Below are 16027 nucleotides of genomic sequence, written 5' to 3' on the forward strand. Positions count from 1 at the left end.
ATAATTTTTAAAAAAAAAATCGAAAAATGAAAAACCAAGGCACATAGTCTTCTTATGTCATTTTACGAGGTTTTTGAAATTTCCATGTTTGAAACCCAAAACCACTTCTCTTCATGTTTGACACCCAAAACCACTTCTCTTCATGCTTGATTAAATCCTAGGTTTGACATAAGAAGACTGTGTGCTTTGGTTTTTCATTTTTCTGTTTTTTTTAATTTTCCGCCCATTTGAATCTTGGTCAAATCCTAGGTTTGACCAAGAGGTAAACAAGTTTAAAACATGAATATGAAAAAGTAAGCATGTATCCTTTTTAGTCACTCCAAAATGAAGCACTTGGGAGGTTATTAAAATTTCTATGTTTGAAACCAAAAACAACTTCTCTTCATGCTTGACTTCACAAGACAAAATTTAGGGTTAGGGGTAGATACATGATTTTTCTGGTTCAAAGATGTCTAGATCTTGTTTATCAACTTGAATGCTTACTGTATGACATAATTAAGAAGGCTATGTCTTTGGTTTTTCATTTTTTTTCATTTTTTTGAATTTTTATGCCCTTTTGAATTTTGGTCAAATCTTAGGTTTGACCAAGATTGAAACAAGTTAAAAACATGAATATGAAAAAGTAAGCATGTATCGATCCTTCTTAGTCACTACAAAATGAAGCTTGTGGGAGTATTTTCCTCCCACACGTGAGCTTGGTACCACTACACAAGAACCATGCATATGTTAAAACTTTTGAATCATGTGTTTTTTCTTCTCTTGATTACTGCCCAAAGGAGAAAAATTATATTAATTGGGTGTTTTCTATGAAGTGCCTACCGCATGAAGTGTACACACTACCACCAATCCAATTTTCACAGGTCTGCATAAGAGACATGGTAGCTACGTACGATGGCAATTTCCAACGATCCATGGATTATCTCAGAAGACTGTGTGCTTTGGTTTTTCATTTTTCTGTTTTTTTGAATTTTCCGCCCATTTGAATCTTGGTCAAATCCTAGGTTTGACCAAGAGGTAAACAAGTTTAAAACATGAATATGAAAAAGTAAGCATGCATCCTTTTTAGTCACTCCAAAAAAAAGCACTTGGGAGGTTTTTAAAATTTCTATGTTTGAAACCAAAAACCATTTCTCTTCATGCTTGACTTCACAAGACAAAGTTTAGGGTTAGGGGGTAGATACATGATTTTTCTGGTTCAAATATGTCTAGATCTTATTTATCAACTTGAATGCTTACTGTATGACATAATTAAGAAGGCTATGTGCTTTGGTTTTTCATTTTTTTCATTTTTTTGAATTTTTATGCCCATTTGAATTTTGGTCAAATCTTAGTTTTGACCAAGATTGAAACAAGTTAAAAACATGAATATGAAAAAGTAAGCATGTATCGATCCTTCTTAGTCACTACAAAATAAAGCTCGTGGGAGTATTTTCCTCCCACACGTGAGCTTGGTACCACTACACAAGAACCATGCATATGTTAAAACTTTTGAATTGTGTGTTTTTTCTTCTCTTGATTACTGCCCAAAGGAGAAAAAATATATTAAATGGGTGTTTTCTATGAAGTGCCTACCGCATGAAGTGTACACACTACCACCAATCCAATTTTCACAGGTCTGCATAAGAGACATGGTAGCTACGTACGATGGAAATTCCCAACGATCCATGGATTATCTTTGTGTGCAACCATATACTGAATTATTTCTGGGCTAAAAGTTTTATTTCAAATGTAATTGGAAGGAAGGGTACATGAATTAGAATTAAAAAACTAGGTAAATACATGACATGCCCCCAAGATGTGGAAGCCTAAAACAATGGCCAAACATGTGCGGTGCATCCAAGTATAACACATAGCATGCACCGATAGTTTGACCTAAATTTGAAATGAAGCCGAAGGTGGTTCGAAAAAATCGTAAAATGGCAAAACAAAGCATGAAGTTACAAATTTGTGATGTACTATATGTCCATTAGGATATTACAAGGCTGACAAGTATACCTATGTTGTAAAATTGGGCAACATAATACACAATATATATATATTACCCAAAATATACGATTGAAAAGTTAAAATGGACATCTAGTTTGTAATGATATAATTTTTGTACCATAAAATTCATATTATGTTGTAATCAAATTAATGATATAGGGATGCACGCTGGCATTATAATCCATAATGGAGGGAGTAAGCACTTCAGTTATGAAAAGTACCGAACAATGCATGCGAAAATGATTTTTATTGGAATACTAGTTCAACTTATTTTGTTATAAAGGGGAGCGTCGTGAGATTGATCGACCTAAATTTGTAAACAAGCCAAAGTTATTGTGGGGCTCGATATAAAAAGGTCGAAAGAAATGATGGAGTCATATAATTCGTGGTTTACATACTTCCACTATGAACAATACTAACAAAATTTACTTGAAACTTGTTGGCCATGCCATTCTGCTACCCCCCCACCCCCAATAAAAATTCAAATATGAATCCTTGTGGCACGACCATGTTGGGGTTCACTTCTGGGCTTCTGGCTATCTACCCAGCCGAGCATGCGGGCTCTATTACCTTGTACGAATCCTCGTTTTAAACCAAGAAGAAGTGAACAAACTCCCCCCCCCCCCCCCGCCACACACACACACTCTCTCTCTCTCTCTCTCTCTCCACTATCCGGCTTTAGATATCGCATCATTTGTCTCTCAGACTCCATTGATTTGCCCCAAGTTCAACAAGGTCGCTCCCTTTTCCTCTGAGAGTCCATTGATTTTTATTTGCTGGTGTCACTTGTGCTAAACTATCATTCCTTGTACTTCCTCCGATTCATATTACTTGATGGTAATATATATGTATCTAGACACATTTTAGTTGTAGATACATCCATTTTACCATCAATTAATATTGATTGGAGTTGCAGCGTGGTATGAGGCCTGCCGCCTGCCACCGTCGGCGAGGTTCCAAGTAAACGGTGCCAGAAGAAGAGTAGCGCGGCTCCGGATTCAACCACGAGGCGGCGATGGACGGCACCATGGAAATAAACGCTACGAATTTGGAGGCCATCGCGTACAACATCGCTGGAACGGCGCAGGTCATGTGCTCCCACGACGGCTACGGGGTCAACGTCAGCTACCACGAGTCCCTAAGCCACCAGATCGCGTGCCCGCACGGCCGGTGCAACTGCACGGAGCAGGGCTCCGAATTCGCCGCCCCACCGTCAGCGCTCCTCGTTCACCTCGCAGAGGCCCACTCGATTCAGGTGCACAGGTTAGAGTATGGCAAGTCCATAGAGTTCCGGGTGACCATGACGCACCCGTGCTCGCCGTGCAGGCGGCTCGTCGTCGAAGGGGATGACGGCTCCATGTTCGTCCTGTACATCGATGCGCTCGGCCCGGCCATTGTCTTGTCTTTGGTATGCGTCAGGTCGGCCACATCCATGTGGCCGCTCTACAGGGTGAAGATCTGGGTGCACGGCCCGCCACCGTCCTTGAAATCGGACTGCAGGCGGGATGTCGTGAAGATGTATGCCGATGCTTCTGGCAGCGCGTCGCCGGGCGCTGTCGTGTTTGAGGAGCTCACGACGTTCCTCGTTGTGCCGGGGCCATACCTCGTTGGTGCTGGATCATCCAAGGAGCTGCGTTTCTACATTCGCATATGCAAGCAGATGTAGCTACTGCTACTTTGCGTAGTTGAAAAAACTTTCAATTTGTAAAGTACTAGAGTGTTCGTACGGCTGCTATTTTTTTATGGGGTCTTTGTTTCATATTTGTGCTGAACTGTTTGTAGTAGTACTTATACTTAATAATGATGCAGCGTGGAAGTGAATACTCTTTTTTGTGAATCGGAAGTGAATACTCCAACTACTCCCTCTATACCGGTCTATTAGTCTCATTCTGAGATGCGCTGCGACCAAGGTGGCCATTGATTGGGTCAGGGTAATCTTCATCGATGTTATTTATTTCATAGATTTTCTCTTGTTCCCAGCGCTAATTAAGTGTGAAGTCGAAAGATCGGGGAGAGGCCTGGAGCCAGCTAATCCGTTCCACATGCAAAAGCTATTCACACGGCATGCAGAAGCTATTAACTCGGTTTGCATGCATTAATCGGTTTCCACCACGCTGAAACATTTAAGGGGAGAGCGGAGATTTCTGGTTTCCAGGAAATCAAAGCAATTAAATCTCCTATTAATTAGCAAATATAGCCCAATTTCGTGGTATTTTCCTAATTTCGCTATAAGCCCAGTAAACCGGTATAGAGGGAGTATATGTAATTGTAACCCCTCCATCTGATTTACACCCTCCATCTCGATTTAGAGGGCTTAGTTTATTTTGCAGCAGGACCAAGGCATTGTTTCATTGGATGACGAAAACTCTCCGGAGCGCTGCCTCCTCCGGATGACAATAAAACATGATGTACAATGGGTTGTTTTTTAGTCTTATCTTTGGTAACAAGACATCCTAAATTTGTGGTTAGAGAGATTAGACTAGTCATAGTGGGGAGTAACATAGAGTAGTAACATGGTGCATGTTACTACCCTATGTTACTACCTCCATAGTGGATAGTTACTTATATGTGGTATCATGCATGTTATATTTATTAAATTGTAGACTCAACTTGTATTGAGAAGTGTGATGTTATGGTAACATAGATAGTTACCACCTCACTCTCTTTCTTCATTTATTATCATGCCATGTCACCAAAATGCATTGGGGTGTGTGATGTTACTAGCTATGTTACTCCCACTATGAGTAGTCTTATGCTAAGAGATGATCTCTTAGCTAAGAGAAGGCAAAGTCTTTTTTCATCTTTCTCTTTCTTCCACATCAGCGTTTATCCTACGTGGCACTGCTAAAATATCACCATTGTACATGCCCTAATACTCCACTAATGGTGTACAAAGCGTGCATGCAGCCGATCACATGCCCCCATGCAAACTTGTTTGGTTTCACACTCCACCAGCATGCACCAGGCTGTTCCCAGAGAATAGAAAAAGGAGAAAAGGGAAGGTGGAGACTAATTCGAGAAGGTTACTAGTACTTCTAATTTAAATGCATGCATGCCTTAGATGAGAGGTAATATGTGAAAAATATTTGTTCAGATTAGGCCCTGTGAACCGAGACAGAGGGGTATAAAACTATCTGCACTTCCAGATCATTTCTCCTGTTTTTTAGATGTCCTTTCACTTACTATAAAAAACAAAGAAGCACTATAAGGGCTGCTTTGAATCAAAGGAATGTGGAGAGTGTAGAAATAGGAAAGGTGTAGGATTGAAATTTTCCCATAGGAATCAAATCCAACATAATTCCTATGTCAATCCTATGAATCAAAGAAGCCCTAAGTGATTACCGGTGCTTAATGCACAGTTCCAAAGAGTTCATCCCGCAGTCCAAATAACTAATAATCAGATGATGTCAATTTTTGTGTATGTAGTTGTGCCTATTACCATCACAAATATAGTCTCAAATAGTATGATGGTGGAGATACACATTTTTTTAACTACCATGATTTTCGGTAAATGCTTATTCAATTTTGACATAATTTGACTTTCTAAAAATAATACGGAGTATAAGCCTTAAGCTTTGAGATGGAGGTACTATATTGGGTTTTCCTCGTCTTAAGCAAAATCCCTTCCCATCCCCTTAAATAGAGTACTCCAGCCTCGAGGCTAGGAGATAAGAGAGGCCATCGATAGGCCATACTCCTCGCGCGCTCGCAATCCTGGAAACTGTCACCGTTACCCTGAAGATGGATTCCACCGTGCTTCACTGCATTTTCTGCTCCCAGCCCCTCAAGCCCCCCGTCTTCAAGGTCGATCCCTTTCCCTCCCACACTCCATTGATGTTTCTTTTGTAGGTTCACTACTGCAAAAATGGCAATCCACGAACTTTGATTTGTGTAGTGCAAGGGTAATCATTTGGCCAGCGAACGCTGCCTCAGCGAGCTTCCCGGGAACCGGTGCCATAGGTGCGTGGAACCCCGCGGCGGATTCGAGCAGGACCCGGCAATGGACGCCGTCGTATCAGCGGCGACGGTTGAGTGCCCCCACAACAGCTGCGGGAGCTTGGTGGCCTACCACCAGGTCCACGACCACAAGATTGCATGCCCGCACGCCCCTTGCGCTTGCACGGAGCCCGGCTGCGACTTCGCCGCCCCGCCAACAGCGCTCGTCGCCCACTTCGCGGTGGCCCACTCGATCCAAGTGCACAAGATCCCGCCGTACAACACGACCAAAGTGTTCCAGGTGCCGGTGCTGGTGCCGGGTTCGCCGTGCCTGCGGATCATCGCCGAAGGGGAGGACGGCGCCATGTTCGTCCTGATCATCGGCGTGCTCGGTTCGACTTCGACCACCATCGTGTCTACCGTGTGCGTTAGGGCGGCCGCGTGCGTGTGGCCTCTGTACACGGCAAAGATGTGGGCGAATGGGTCGGCGTCGTGCTCGTTGGCGCACACGAGTAGCAGGGCGGACACCGTGAGTGTGTCTTTGGAGGCGTCGAGCTGCGCCTTGCCGGGCGATGTCGCGTTTGATGAACTCACGTCGTTCCTCTCGGTGCCCCTGTTGTACCTAGTGCTTGGTGGACCTTCCAAGCTGCTGCGTTTCTACATTCGCATCGAGAAGGAGAACAATTAATCCTCAAAATAAGTACTCCTACTCCATATGATGATACGTACTAGTATAGTGCTAATGCGGATGTAACCTCTAGTAAAGTACTAGTACTAATACTGTCTGAGTTGTACTACAGTATTATTTCAGTTTCGCTTCTATTGTTGGGTAACATCATCAAGAACATAACTTGAACTTATTGGTTTCAAATCTGTGACAACAAAAGAAAAAGAACAAGAAAGGGAGTACTCCGTAACTGTTTTTCGTCCTGCTAATGCAACCTTGAGGTGACAGGGACAACTTTGTACAAAGCATCGTGCTCATATAAATATACGTACAAAATCATCAGCAGTACCTCGATAGGTGCCATGTCCATTGATAGACTGGGTCACTGGGAGATGGATATTACTACTGGATAGCTATCCTGACGTGATAGGATGCCTACATACACCCTACTCGGCAGGTGACGATACCTTCCCAACGAAGGTATCCAGTCCCATCCATTGATTATTTTATTATGGACGGAGAGCATTCTAGAAGAGATGTCATGTCTTGGGGTAGAGGTTAGGCTTAATCATGGTTTTGATATGGCCACGACTTTTGTCATTTAAGGCACCACCTATGGGAACCAAAAGATTACTGAAACAGCAACTACATTACTTGACGCTAATGTAGATGTATCTAGACATATTGTAGCTATAGATACTTCCATTTTAGCATCAAGTAATGTGGATCGGAGGGAGTAATACAATACAGTATACTCAGTATAAGGTTAACTTTGGCACACACTGGGACGCACATATTTGTTAGAAGTACACACATGCAAGACAGAGCATAGAGTAAAATAATTACTATTTACTTATGGGCAACCAAAAGCTTGTACGTGTCCACTATATATATGGGCATGGACTACACTTATTGCTTGTGGATGAGGATAGCTGTTGTGGACAACACAACACAGTGCATGTTGTTAGAGTGAAACGGCACACTTATTATGGATCGTAGGGAGTATGCAAGATAAAAAAAAAGATCTACCATACATATTACTCCCTCCGTTCCTATATATAAGCCATATAGTTTTTTGAGAAAAATTTCAGAAGATAAGGTTTATTGCATTGCCCTATTTGTATGGACAATATTTTTACAGATTTGATTAGGTTTACTTATCTTATGCAAAGTCCTCTATTAGCTCACGGCAATTACTTAGGGTTAATCCTAGCCAAACATGGTGTAATTTTTCCTAAATATGCATTCCTTAATTTCCGTGTCAAAAACTATATGGCTTATATTTAGGACCGGAGGGAGTATTATTATATACTTTTTTTTGCGAATCTTATTTTATACTTATCAGTTATGTACTCACGACACTGGGAGCATACACACACGATCGTACATACTACAGTAGTACTGTACTACTTTTAACACTACTTGCAAGATAAAATATAGCTGGATGTACAGAACTACTTATCACTGGGTGCATACACACACGATCGTATACATACTAGTGATGTCTACGGGTGCTTCTATTCTTGTAGACAGTGTTGGGCCTCCAAGAGCAGAGGTTTGTAGAACAGCAGCAAGTTTCCCTTAAGTAGATCACCCAAGGTTTATCGAACTCAGGGAGGAAGAGGTCAAAGATATCCCTCTCATGCAACCCTGCAACCACAAAGCAAGAAGTCTCTTGTGTCCCCAACACACCTAATAGGTGCACTAGTTCGGCGAAGAGATAGTGAAATACAAGTGGTATGAATGAATATGAGCAGTAGTACGGTGCCAGAAAAGTGCTTTGGCGGCGTGCGATTGATGGTAGTAATATTGCGAGCGGTATAAATGCGGTAAAACGAGAAACAAGCAGCGATAGCGGTATTTAGGAACAAGGCCTAGGGATCATACTTTCACTAGTGGACACTCTCAACATTGATCACATAACAAAATAAATAGATAGATGCTAGACTCTACACCCTCTTGTTGGATGATGAACACCACTAACTGTGTAGGATTACACGAACCCTCAATGCCGGAGTTAACAAGCTCCACAATATTCAATGTTCATATTTAAATAACCTTAGAGTGCATGACAGATCAACATAACCAAACCAAGTACTAACATAGCATGCACACTGTCACCTTCACACTACGAAAGGAGGAATAGATCACATCAATACTATCATAGCAATAGTTAACTTCATAATCTACAAGAGATCACAATCATAGCCTACGCCAAGTACTACACGATGCACACACTGTCACCATTACACCGTGCAGGAGGAATAAACTACTTTAATAACATCACTAGAGTAGCACACAGATAAATTGTGATACAAAACACATTGCAATCATAAAGAGATATAAATAAGCACTTCACTATGCTACTCTGAATTACTCTCTGGCAAGATAACGAACACTAATTCATCATGTAGGCAAACCTTAAAGATGCATTCCCAAGTACTAATGAACACCCCACGCTGTCACTTTGAGCATTCACAGGAGGTACTAACACACCACAATTTCATAGAGACATCCAACTCAAATCATAACTCAGTGAATAAGTATTCTGTGAAATATAGCCTAAGAGACCCACACGGTGCACACACTGTCACCTTTACACACGTGGGACAAGGAGTCTCCGGAGATCACATAAGTAAAATCCACTTGACTAGCATAATGACATCTAGATTACAAGCATCATCATATGAATCTCAATCATGTAAGGCAGCTCATGAGATTATTGTATTGAAGTACATAGGAGAGAGATGAACCACATAGCTACCGGTACAGCCCCGGGCCTCGATGGAGAACTACTCCCTCCTCATGGGAGACAGCAGCGTTGATGAAGATGGCGGTGGTGTCGATGGAGAAGCCTTCCGGGGGCACTTCCCCGTCCCGGCGGCGTGCCAGAACAGAGACTCCTGTCCCCCAGATCTTGGCTTCGCGATGGCGGCGGCTCTGGAAGGTTTTCTCTGGTTTCGTCGAACGTCGTAGGGTTTTCGCGACGGAGACCTTAAGTAGGCGGAAGGGCGGCGTCAGAAGGGGTCTGGGGCCACCAGACACTAGGGCGGCACGCCCCCCTCCTGGGCCGCGCCGCCACCATGTGTGGGCCCCCTGTGGCCCCTCTCTGGCGGCTCTCGGGTGTTCTGGAAGCTTCGTGGAAAAATAGGACCTTGGGCGTTGATTTCGTCCGATTCCGAGAATATTTCCTTACTAGGATTTCTGAAACCAAAAACAGCAGAAAACAGCAACTGGCCCTTCGGCATCTCGTCAATAGGTTAGTTCCGGAAAACGCATAATAATGACATATAATGTGTATAAAACATGTAGATATCATCAATAATGTGGCATGGAACATAAGAAATTATCGATACGTCGGAGACGTATCAGCATCCCCAAGCTTAGTTTCTGCTCGTCCCGAGCAGGTAAACGATAACAAAGTTAATTTCTGGAGTGACATGCCATCATAACCTTGATCATACTATTGTAAGCATATGTAATGAATGCAGTGATCAAAACAATGGTAATGACATGAGTAAACAAATGAATCATAAAGCAAAGACTTTTCATGAATAGTACTTTCAAGACAAGCATCAATAAGTCTTGCATAAGAGTTAACGCATAAAGCAATAATTCAAAGTAAAAGGTATTGAAGCAACATAAAGGAAGAATAAGTTTCAGCGGTTGCTTTCAACTTATAACATGTATATCTCATGGATAATTGTCAACATAGAGTAATATAACAAGTACAATATGCAAGTATGTAGGAATCAATGCACAGTTCACACAAGTGTTTGCTTCTTGAGGTGGAGAGAGATAGGTGAACTGACTCAACATAAAAGGTAAAAGAATGGCCCTTCGCAGAGGGAAGCATTGAATGCTATATTTGTGCTAGAGCTTTGGTTTTGAAAACATAAAGAGAGCATAAAAGTAAAATTTTGAGAGGTGTTTGTTGTTGTCAACGAATGGTAGTGGGCACTCTAACCCCCTTGTCAGACAAACCTTCAAAGAGCGGCTCCCATGAAGGACGTTATCTCTACCAGCAAGGTAGATCATCCCTCTTCACTTTTGTTTACACATGTATTTTAGTTTTATTTATGGATGACACTCCTCCCATCCTTTTGCTTACACAAGCCATGGCTAACCGAATCCTCGGGTGCCTTCCAACATTCACATACCATGAAGGAGTGTCTATTTGCAAAATTAAGTTGCTTACTGATAAATCAGAGCAAAACATGTGAAGAGAATTATTAATGAAGGTTGATTAATTGGGGGCTGGGAACCCCGCGCCAGCTCTTTTTGCAAAATTATTGGATAAGCGGATGAAGCCACTAGTCCATTGGTGAAAGTTGCCCAACAAGAATGAAAGATAAACACCACATACTTCCTCATGAGCTATAAAACATTGACACAAATCAGAGGTGATAAATTTTGAATTATTTAAAGGTAGCACTCAAGCAATTTACTTTGGAATGGCAGAGAAATACCATGTAGTAGGTAGGTATGGTGGACACAAATGGCATAGTGGTTGGCTCAAGGATTTTGGATGCATGAGAAGTATTTCCTCTCGATACAAGGTTTAGGCTAGCAAAGTTATTTGAAACAAACACAAGGATGAACCGGTGCAGCAAAACTCACATAAAAGACATATTGTAAACATTATAAGACTCTACACCGTCTTCCTTGTTGTTCAAAACTCAATACTAAAAATTATCTAGACTTTAGAGAGACCAATTATGCAAACCAAATTTTAGCAAGCTCTATGTATTTCTTCATTAATAGGTGCAAAGTATATGATGCAAGAGCTTAAACATGAGCACAACAATTGCCAAGTATCACATTATCCAAGACATTTTACCAATTACTACATGTAGCATTTTCCGTTTCCAACCATATAACAATGAACGAAGCAGTTTCAACCTTCGCCATGAACATTTAAAGTAAAGCTAAGAACACATGTGTTCATATGCAACAGCGGAGCGTGTCTCTCTCCCACACAAGCATGTATTTATTCAGAGAATGGAAATAACAAAACGAAAATAAAAGCACACAGACGCTCCAAGTAAAGTACATAAGATGTGACGGAATAAAAATATAGTTTCAAGAGAAGAAACCTGATAAATTGTCGATGAAGAAGGGGATGTCTTGGGCATCCCCAAGCTTAGATGCTTGAGTCTTCTTAAAATATGCAGGGATGAACCACGGGTGCATCCCCAAGCTTAGACTCTTCACTCTTCTTGATCATAGTATATCATCCTCCTCTCTTGACCCTTGAAAACTTCCTCCACACCAAACTCGAAACAAACACATTAGAGGGTTAGTGCATAATCAAAAACTCACATGTTCAGAGGTGACACAATCATTCTTAACACTTCTGGACATTGCCCAAAGCTACTGGAAGGTAATGGAACAAAGAAATCCACCCAACACAGCGAAAGAAGCAATGCGAAATAAAAGGCAGAATCTGTCAAAACAGAACAGTCCATAAAGACGAATTTTAAAATGGCACCAGACTTGCTCAGATGAAAATGCACAAATTGAATGAAAGTTGGGTACATATCTGAGGATCACGCACGTAAATTGACAGATTTTTCTGAGTTACCTACAGAGAATTCTGCCCAGATTCGTGACAGACAGAAATCTGTTTCTGCGCAATAATCCAAATCTAGTATCAACCTTGCTATCAAAGACTTTACTTGGCACAACAATGCAACAAAATTAAGATAAGGAGAGGTTGCTACAGTAGTAACAACTTCCAAGACACAAATATATATATAAAAAAAAGTACTGTAGTAAAATAAACACATGGGTTATCTCCCAAGAAGTTCTTTCTTTATAGCCATTAAGATGGGCTCAGCAGTTTTAATGATGCACTCGCAAGAAATAGTAGTTGAAGCAAAAGAGAGCATCAAGAGGCAAATTCAAAACAATTTTAATTCTAACATGCTTCCTATGAAAAGGAATCTTGTAAATAAACAAGTTCATGAAGAGCAAAGTAACAAGCATAGGAAGATAGAACAAGTGTAGCTTCAAAAATTTCAGCACATAGAGAGGTGTTTTAGTAACATGAAAATTTCTACAACCATATTTTCCTCTCTCATAATAATTTTCAGTACCAACATGAGCAAACTCAACAATATAACTATCACATAAAGCATTCTTATCATGGGTCTCATGCATAAAATTATTACTCTCCACATAGGCATAATCAATTTTATTAGTTGTAGTGGGAGCAAATTCAACAAAGTAGCTATCATTATTATTCTCATCATCAAATATAGGAGGCATATTGTAATCATAATTAAATTTATCCTCCATAACAGGCGGTACTAAAAGACCAATATCATTATAATCATCATAAATAGGAGGCAAAGTATCATCAAAGTAAATTTTCTCCTCAATGCTTGGGGGACTAAAAATATCATGCTCATCAAAGCCAGCTTCCCCAAGCTTAGAATTTTCCATATCATTAGCAACAATGGTGTTCAAAGCGTTCATACTAATATGTTCCATAGGTTTTTTAATTTTCGCATCAAACCATCCATGTCTTAAATCAGGAAATAGAATAAGAAGCTCATTGTTGTCCATTATGCCTAACTAGTGTAAACAAGAAACAAAAAGATGCAATTGCAGGATCTAAAGGAAATAGCTTCGAGCACACACATAACGGCAACAGAAAAGTACTTAGTTACCTGGGACCGGAGTATGAGAGCCTTTTACCTTTCCTCCCCGGCAACGGCGCCAGAAAAGTGCTTGATGTCTACGGGTGCTTCTATTCTTGTAGACAGTGTTGGGCCTCCAAGAGCAGAGGTTTGTAGAACAGCAGCAAGTTTCCCTTAAGTGGATCACCCAAGGTTTATCGAACTCAGGGAGGAAGAAGTCAAAGATATCCCTCTCATGCAACCCTGCAACCACAAAGCAAGAAGTCTCTTGTGTCCCCAACACACCTAATAGGTGCACTAGTTCGGCGAAGAGATAGTGAAATACAAGTGGTATGAATGAATATGAGCAGTAGTACGGTGCCAGAAAAGTGCTTCTTTGGCGTGCGATTGATGGTAGTAATATTGCAGGCAGTATAAATGCAGTAAAACAGTAAACAAGCAGCGATAGCAGTATTTAGGAACAAGGCCTAGGGATCATACTTTCACTAGTGGACACTCTCAACATTGATCACATAACAGAATAAATAGATAGATGTTAGACTCTACACCCTCTTGTTGGATGATGAACACCACTAACTGTGTAGGATTACACGAACCCTCAATGCCGGAGTTAACAAGCTCCACAATATTCAATGTTCATATTTAAATAACCTTAGAGTGCATGACAGATCAACATAACCAAACCAAGTACTAACATAGCATGCACACTGTCACCTTCACACTACGAAAGGAGGAATAGATCACATCAATACTATCATAGCAATAGTTAACTTCATAATCTATAAGAGATCACAATCATAGCCTACGCCAAGTACTACACGATGCACACACTGTCACCATTACACCGTGCAGGTGGAATAAACTAGTTTAATAACATCACTAGAGTAGCACACAGATAAATTGTGATACAAAACACATTGCAATCATAAAGAGATATAAATAAGCACTTCACTATGCTACTCTGAATTACTCTCTGGCAAGATAACGAACACTAATTCATCATGTAGGCAAACCTTAAAGATGCATTCCCAAGTACTAATGAACACCCCACGCTGTCATTTTGAGCATTCACAGGAGGTACTAACACACCACAATTTCATAGAGACATCCAACTCAAATCATAACTCAGTGAATAAGTATTCTGTGAAATATAGCCTAAGAGACCCACACGGTGCACACACTGTCACCTTTACACACGTGGGACAAGGAGTCTCCGGAGATCACATAAGTAAAATCCACTTGACTAGCATAATGACATCTAGATTACAAGCATCATCATATGAATCTCAATCATGTAAGGCAGCTCATGAGATTATTGTATTGAAGTACATAGGAGAGAGATGAACCACATAGCTACCGGTACAGCCCCGAGCCTCGATGGAGAACTACTCCCTCCTCATGGGAGACAGCAGCGTTGATGAAGATGGCGGTGGTGTCGATGGAGAAGCCTTCCGGGGGCACTTCCCCGTCCCGGCGGCGTGCCGGAACAGAGACTCCTGTCCCCTAGATCTTGGCTTTGCGATTGCGGCGGCTCTGGAAGGTTTTCTCTGGTTTCGTCGAACGTCGTAGGGTTTTCGCGACGGAGACCTTAAGTAGGCGGAAGGGCGGCGTCAGAAGGGGTCTGGGGCCACCAGACACTAGGGCGGCGCGCCCCCCTCCTGGGCCGCGCCGCCACCATGTGTGGGCCCCCTGATGACCCACAAGTATAGGGGGTGTATCGTAGTATCTTCGATAAGTAAGAATGTCGATCCCAACGAGGAGCAGAAGGTGTTGACAAGCAGTTTCGATGAAGGATTCACTGTAAATGCTCACAGACAAGTAATCAGGGGGGTTTGATGTAACAGTTGAATAATGTACGAGTATGTAAAGTGCGAGAGTAATAATTGCAGCGAGTGGCCCAATCCTTTTTAGCACAAAGGACAAGCCGGTTTGTTTACTTATAATGACCAAACGTTCTTGAGGACACACGGGATTTTAGTCTAGTGCTTTCGCTACATACGGCTAAATAATCTTCATTGTTGTGATAAGTGTTGTGTGGGTGAACCTATGCTAATGTACCGCCCTTCCTAGGACTAATACATACTTGTGATTATACCCCTTGCAAGCATCCGCAACTACAAGAAAGTAATTAAGAAATAAATCTAACCACAGCCTTAAACTCTGGGATCCTGCGATCCCTCCTGCATCGATAATATACCAACGGGGTTTAGGTTTAGGTTTGTCACTCCGGCAACCCCGCAATTAGAAAAGCAGTACAAGATGCATTCCCCTAGGCCCATAAATGGTGAAGTGTCATGTAGTCGACGTTCACATGACACCACTAGAAGAATAACACCACAACTTAAATATCACACCATTGAATATTACTCAACCATAATTCACTACTAACATTTAGACTTCACCCATGTCCTCAAGAACTAAACGAACTACTCACGAGACATCATATGGAACATGATCAGAGGTGATATGATGATGAATAACAATCTGAACATAAACTTGGTTCAATGGTTTCACTCAATAGCATCAACAACAAGTAGAAATCGATACCGGAAGAGTTTCCCCTATCAAACAATCAAGATCAAACCCAAATTGTTACGGCGGTGACGGTGTCCAGCGGTGATGACGGCGATGTTGATGGTGGAGATGATGATGATGGTGATGGCGATGATGTCCAGCTCGATGACGGTGACGATGGCGTCGATTTCCCCCTCCCGGAGGGAATTTCCCCGGCGGATTCCTGCCCGCCGGAGAGCTCTTTTCTCTCTGGTGTTCTCCGCCCCGCAGAGGCGGCTGT

This window comes from Lolium perenne, chromosome 7 (genome assembly GCF_019359855.2).
Source record: "Lolium perenne isolate Kyuss_39 chromosome 7, Kyuss_2.0, whole genome shotgun sequence".
Lineage (NCBI taxonomy): Eukaryota > Viridiplantae > Streptophyta > Magnoliopsida > Poales > Poaceae > Lolium > Lolium perenne.